Raw genomic sequence first — 7,481 nt, forward strand, 5'->3', positions numbered from 1 at the left:
TAAGCCCCCGAGTGGGAGTATTGCTCTCCACTCGGTAGGATTTTTTCAAACTTAGGCGAGTGCTGGACTGCCGTTAAGCCTCTTATTGAGAGAACTTAGGCGAGTGCTCGACTGCAACTAAGCCCCCGGGTGGGAGGATTGCTCTCCGCTCGCTAGGATTTTTTTCAAACTTAGGCGAGTGCTGGACTGCCGTTAAGCCTCTTAGTGAGAGAACTTAGGCGAGTGCTCGACTGCAGCTAAGCCCCCGAGTGGGAGGGTTGCTCTCCACTCGGTAGGATTTTTTTCGAACTTAGGCGGAATGGATTCGCGACTAAGCCCACCCACTGGGGGATTTCAGGAGTAAATAAGAACAACACAATCGAATGAGAGAACCATAAGCTCTTGTCTTTGATAAACGAATTACAAAAGGTGTTGCTTATTACATTTTATTCAAATGAGTGTTTAAGTATAAAAGGGGTGGAGCAGCTCCGCGTTCCAAGCCCGTGGCTCGTCTTTCTGATGCTCGATACTGTAAAGATGGTATGCTCCATTGTGGAGAACTTTGGTGACGATGAAGGGGCCTTCCCAAGTTGGAGCGAGCTTGTGTGGTTTCTGCTGATCCACTCGAAGAACCAAGTCTCCTTCTTGAAAGGCCCGACCCCTCACATTCCTGGCATGGAATCAACGCAAATATTGCTGATAAATGGTCGAGCGGATCAAGGCCATCTCTCTTTCCTCCTCTAAGAGATCGACTGAATCTTGCCGGGCCTGCTCTGCTTCTGCTTCGGAGAAGAGTTCAACTCGGGGTGCGTTGTGGAGCAAGTCACTTGGTAGAACAGCTTCGGCTCCATAGACTAAGAAGAAAGGAGTTCTTCCGGTCGACCGATTAGGAGTTGTCCTTAAACCCCACAGAACTGACGAAAGTTCATCAACCCAAGCACCTGCTGCGTGTTTGAGATCACGCATCAGTCGGGGCATCATTCCTTTGAGAATTAGGCCATTGGCTCTTTCTGCTTGTCCGTTCGACTGTGGGTGAGCAACAGAAGCATAGTCAACTCGAGTGCCCTGAGAGGCGCAGAAAATTCTAAACTCATCGGAATCGAAGTTCGACCCGTTGTCCGTGATGATGCTGTGCGGGACTCCATATCTAAATGTCAATTCTCTGATAAAACTGATAGCGGTGCTAGCGTCAAGGTTCTTGATAGGTTTGGCTTCGATCCATTTGGTAAACTTGTCGACTGCAACGAGCACGTGAGTGAAGCTGCTTTTGCCGGTCCTCAGCGGTCCAACCATATCCAGTCCCCAAACAGCGAAGGGCCGGACGAGGGGAATGGTCTTCAGGGATGACGCTGGCTTGTGAGACATATCGGAGTAAAATTGACAGCCTTCACATCTGTCGACTATATCATTCACCATCTCATTTGCTCGTGGCCAATAGAATCTAGCTCGGTATGCTTTAGCCACGATGGCCCGAGAGGACGCATGGTGACCACAGGTCCCCGAGTGGATGTCATTGAGGATCATTCGACCTTCTTCTAGTGTTATGCACTTCTGACCGACTCCAGTCACACTTTCTCTGAACAGCTGCCCTCTTATCACAGTAAAAGCTTTAGATCGGCGGACGATCTGTCGAGCTTCTTCTTCATCCTCTGGGAGCTCCTTCCTGAGGATGTACGCATTGTAGGGCACCGTCTAGTCGGGAGTAATGGCCAGAACCTCCATGATTAGGTCGACCACAGCTGGGACCTCGACTTCAGTCGGATCCGTGGCGCTCTTGGGTTGTGGGGGCTCTTCAGTGAAAGGGTCTTCCTGAACTGTCAGCGTGTGAATATGCTCCAAGAACACATTGCTGGGAATGGCTTCTCTCTTGGAACCTATCTTTGCCAATTCATCGGCTGCTTGATTTTTCAATCCGGGGATGTGGAGTTCTAACCCCTCGAACTTCTTCTCACGCTTTCTCACCGCGTTGCAGTAACCAGTCATGGCTGGGCTTTTGACACCCCACTCCTTCATCACTTGATTAACTACCAAATCTGAGTCGCCATAGACCATGAGGCGACGGACGCCGAGTGATATGGCCATGTGCAACCCATACAGGAGTGCTTCATACTCTGGTTCATTGTTGGAGGAATCAAAGTGAATCTAGAGGACATATATGAGCTTGTCTCCTTGGGGGGATACCAAAACTACTCCAGCACTAGAACCGTTCAACATCTTGTATCTGTCAAAGAACATGGTCCAGTGCTCTGAGTGAACTTGAGTCGGCAGTTGCTGTTCGATCCACTTGGCGAGGAAATCTGCTATTGCTTGGGACTTGATAGCTTTCTTTGCCTCAAACTTGATATCCAAGGGAAGGAGTTCAATCGCCCATTTTGCCACTCGACCAGTTGCATCCCTGTTGTGCAGAATCTCTAACAATGGAGCGTCGCTGACGACTATAACAAAGTGATCTGAGAAGTAGTGTGCAACCTTCTTCGTGGTCATGTAAATTACATAGACAAGCTTCTCATAGTGAGGATATCTCTGCTTTGACGGGGTCAGGACTTCGGAAATATAATAAACTGGGCATTGAACTTTGTACGCTTTTCCTTCTTCTTCCCGCTCAACCGTAAGTACTGTACTGACGACTTGTCCAGTGGCTGCTATATAAAGCAAAAGAGGCTCTTTGCTGATTGGAGCAGCAAGCACCGGCTGGGTGGAAAGCAGGGCTTTTAGCTCTGCAAATGCTGTATCAGCTTCTGGAGTCCACTCGAACTTATCTGATTTCTTCATCAGTCGGTAAAGAGGCAGCGCCTTTTCACCAAGGCGAGAAATGAATCGACTTAGGGCGTCCAAGCAACCAGTAAGCTTCTGGACATCATGCACATGCACAGGGCATTTCATTCGGAGTATAGCGCCTACTTTCTCTGGGTTAGCATCGATTCCTCGTTAGGAAACAAGAAAACCGAGCAACTTTCCACCTGGAACTCCAAACATGCACTTTGATGGATTGAGCTTGATATCATACCTTCTGAGGTTGGCAAAGGTTTTAGCGAGGTCGATCAGCAGGTCAGAACCTTTACGTGACTTGACCACAATGTCATCCATGTATGCCTCCACATTCCGACTGATCTGAGTGAGCAGGCACTTCTGAATCATTCGCATAAATGTGGCTCCAGCGTTCTTCAAGCCGAATGGCATTGTCACATAACAAAAGCACCCAAACAGGATGATAAAGTCTGTCTTTATTTCGTCGGGTCCATACAGACGGATCTGGTGGTACCCGGAGTAGGCATCCAAAAAGGACAAACGCTCGCACCCAGCAGTCGAGTCGACTATCTGATCGATGCGAGGGAGATGGAACTGATCTTTCGGGCAGGCCCGATTGATATGCTTGAAATCGATGCACATGCGGAGTGAGTCATCTTTCTTTGGGACCATGACAACATTGGCTAACCACTCGGAGTGGTAAATCTCTTGGATAAACTCAGCTGCCAAAAGCCGAGCCACCTCTTTGCCGATTGCTTTTCTTTTCTGGATGGTGGACCGTCGAAGATGCTCTTTGACTGGTTTCACTTTCGGGTCGACTCGCAAACGATGCTCAGCCAGTCCCCTAGGAACACCTGGCATGTCAGAAGGCTTCCATGCAAAGATGTCCCAGTTCTCACAGAGGAACTGGATGAACGCTTCTTCCTATTTGGAGTCGAGTGTGGTCGAAATGTGGGTCGGAGCTGCATTAGGGTCCGTCGGGTGGATGTGAACAGACTTCGTCTCGCCAGAAGACTGGAATGCTGAATCCGTGGCTGGCTTCTTGGCTCGCAACAAGGCACTCGGGTCTACATTTTTCTGGTATTCTTGCAATTTTGCCACGGCCATCTGGGCATCGGCGATCTTTGAGCCCTTCTGGAAACACTCTTCCGCCTTTTTCCGATTACCAGAGATAGTGATCACTCCTCTGGGACCAGGCATCTTCAGTTTGAGGTACACGTAACAAGGTCGAGCCATGAATCATGCATAAGCCGGCCTGCCCAGAATTGCATGATACGCACTCTAAAAATCCACAACTTCAAACGTCAACTTTCCTTTGCGGTAATTTTTGGCATCACCGAAAACCACGTCGAGTGCAATCTGACCGAGGGACGCAGCCTTCTTGCCCGGGATGACCCCATGGAAACTCATAGGGCTTTCACTGAGTCTGGACATCGGAATGCCCATTCCTTTCAACGTTTCTGCATATAGAATGTTCAAGCCCCTGCCACCGTCCATCAGGACTTTGTCAGTCGAGTGCTTTCGACCACCGGGTCGACCACCAGCGCTTGCCTCCCAGGGGTGGCGATGTGCGCTGGATGATCAGACTGGTCGACTGTAATGGCAGTCTGTGACCATTTCAAGTAACTAGGTGTCGCCGGAGCGACCATGTTCACTTCTCTGTTGATGACTTTCAATCGACTCTTGTTTTCAACATCAGCAAAAATCATCAGAGTGGAATTCACGTGAGGATAACAATCATCATCTTCTCCTTCACTCTTAGCCTTGTCTTCCTCCTCCTTTTCCTTGGGCTGTTTCTCTCGGAACTGCTGAATCAGGAGCCGACACTGTCGAGTGGTATGCTTCTAGTAAATGAAATTACCTTCTTCTTCTTTTTTGGTGTGGATATGGCACGGTAGATCCAACACGTCATTTCCATCTTGATCTTTTACTTTCTTGGGGTTCCACGGCCCTTTGGGCTTCCCCTTGAACTTTCCTTGAACCACAGCCAAGGCCTCACTCGGAGCAGCTGGTTCGGCCTTGCGTTTTTGTTTCCGACTGGAGTTTCCTCCTCCAGCTTCGTGGGCGACTGCTTTGTGCTTGCCGCTCCGTAGTCGCTCCTCCTCTTCACCATTGGCATACTTGGTGGTGATTTCCATCATCTGAGTCAGAGTCATGTTTCCTGTTCGACCAAATTTCAGGTTCAACTCCCGGTACCTGACGCCTTCCTTGAAAGCACAAATTGCCTGATGATCAGACACATCTTCCACCGTGTGGTGCAGGGTGATCCACCTCTGGATATAATCTCTCAAAGTTTCATTCGGTTTCTAGATGCAACACTGTAATTCCGTCAAACCTGCTGGCCGCTTGCAAGTACCCTCAAACATTCTGACAAACACTCGGGCGAGATCTTCCCAAGTATAGATGTTGCGAGGTGCCAACTGATTCAGCCATGCCCTAGCCGAGCCCTCCAACATCAGAGGAAGGTGTTTCATGGCCACTCATCATTGCCGCCACCAATCTGGACAGCCACTCGGTAGTCTTCGAGCCAAGTGTCAGGCTTGGACACTCCAGTGAACTTACTGACTCCAGTCGCCAACCTGAAGTTGGGGGAATCACTGCAGCTCTGATAGCTCTGCTGAAGCACTCTGGGCCAGAGACATGCACCCTATTGCTGGTTTGCGGGCCTTTGTCATGGCCATCTCGGTGAGCTCTATTTCTGTAGACCAAGCCTTGTACAAGAATAGATCTCGCATCAAAGCCTGGCTCTCTGGGGTCGACTGGAATACCTCTTCCGACGCTGTTAGGGCGCCTGTCTTCATGTGGCCGCGGCACGTACGACCCACTCCTTGGAGGAGGGGTGGGCACTCGACGGCGACCATCGCGATCGGCTCGACGATCATACTGCTCCTGGTTTCTGTACTGATCACGCTGCTCTCCACGTCCCTCACGCCTCGGGGGTGACCTCGGGCTATGGGCGGACTGGATCGTATCTGCGACCACAGAGCTGCTATGGATCCTATCCTGCGACTGAGACACGGCCGTATTCTGCTCTCCTGCTACCCGGAGTAAGGCCCTGATCTGCGCCAGACCTCGGCCAGCTTTTGACTGGGAAGGTTGAATCAACTCTGCTATCCGGGCAGCAGCTGCTAGGTTTTGGATCGGTGTCCGGTATACCTGAGCCAGAGGTGGAAAAAGTTGGCGTCGGCTGGACTCAGGAGCACATTGACGAGCGCGATCGTCGAATGTGCACTGTAGGTTCTCCAGCCGAGTGCGCTCAGCCAGATTGGCCAAGCCAGCCTGTTCCAAGGCCTGGGCCTCGGGCATTTCTCCAACTATTGGAGTATGCAGGGCATCCATGTTTTGGCGACGAAGTTCTTCTCTCTGTTGCGAGGAGAGAGGCTCGGGGCGGTACTCTTCGTGAACGCGCGACGGATCGCCGTTCCGATCACCTCCATCTTCACGATCGAAGCCAGGAGGACCGCGTGGTCCATTGACCATCAGGACTTCCGCTGCCAAGTCATTGCTGCCGCACACGGATGTAGTCTCTACGGAGCCAGTCGACAGACCAAACAGGCCATAGAGAGACTCGTCGGGCTCGAGCGTCGCGACTTGAGGGGTGTCCGACTGGCGAGCCACCGCATGCTTCACCCACCGTTGAATCCTCGACCGGCCGATGCGCTTGCTCCAGCGGGTCGCCGGGAGGGGGAAAGCCATTGGAGTCGACTGGTACTGGGTCAGCGGTTGCCGCAGGAGGACGCCGCGGACGCACGCGTGAAAGTGCGTCGCCCCGCGGGCGGGGAGCGCATCGATGTCGAGTGGTGCGTCCTGAAGCCAAGTGGAGTCGTCGGCGACAAACATGAGCGCGCCGAGACGGATCTCGCGGCCCTCAGCCAAACTTCCGCTTGGAACCATGATGATGGGGATCGAAAAAAATTGTAAATTCTCCAATAAGTTGCTAAGACACCTGCCCCACTGTAAGACCCCGGATGTAACTTTCCCAATATGTACTCCAACTCTTGCCGTTTCTGGCTTTAAGTTATTTTATTTTCTCGGGTTCGGGTCTTTGTCTCCGTGTGATGTTATCGTTGTCATGCATCTCATATCATGTCATCATGTGCATTGCCTTTGCATATGTGTTCATCTCATGCATTCGAACATTTTCCCCGTTGTCCGTTTTGCATTCCGGTGCTTCGTTCTCCTCCGGTGGTCACTTCTACCTTTCTTTCGTGTGTGGGTATTAAACATTTCCGGATTGGACCGAGACTTGCCAAGGGGCCTTGGTTTACTACCGGTAGACCGCCTGTCAAGTTTCATACCATTTGGACTTCGTCTGATGCTCCAACGGTTAACTGAGGGACCGAAAAGACCTCGTGTGTGTTGCAGACCAACACCTCTCCAATTTGGCCCAAAACCCACCAAAACCTTCTCCATCATCTAGAGCATTCGATCGCGATCACGTGGCCGAAAACCGCACCTCATTTGGACTCTCCTAGCTCACTCTGCCTCTATAAATAGACCCCCCTCCGAAATCCGGATCTCCCTCGTCCGAAACCCTAAAAATCGTCTCCGCGCCGGCCGGACACGTCCGCCCTGACCGGACGTCCCGCCGCCGCCAACCACGCTCAGCCACGTGGCACGGAGCCGCTCGTCCCGCCGCCGGCCCGGGGAGCCCGCATCAGGCCCCCGAGGCCCATCCGGATCCGCCGCCGCCCGCCTTTGCCCTCCTCCACTCCGGCTCGCCGGCGCCACCGCGCGCCTCGCCAGGTCTTCGC

Source organism: Triticum aestivum, chromosome 4A (genome assembly GCF_018294505.1).
Source record: "Triticum aestivum cultivar Chinese Spring chromosome 4A, IWGSC CS RefSeq v2.1, whole genome shotgun sequence".
In the NCBI taxonomy this organism is placed as follows: domain Eukaryota; kingdom Viridiplantae; phylum Streptophyta; class Magnoliopsida; order Poales; family Poaceae; genus Triticum; species Triticum aestivum.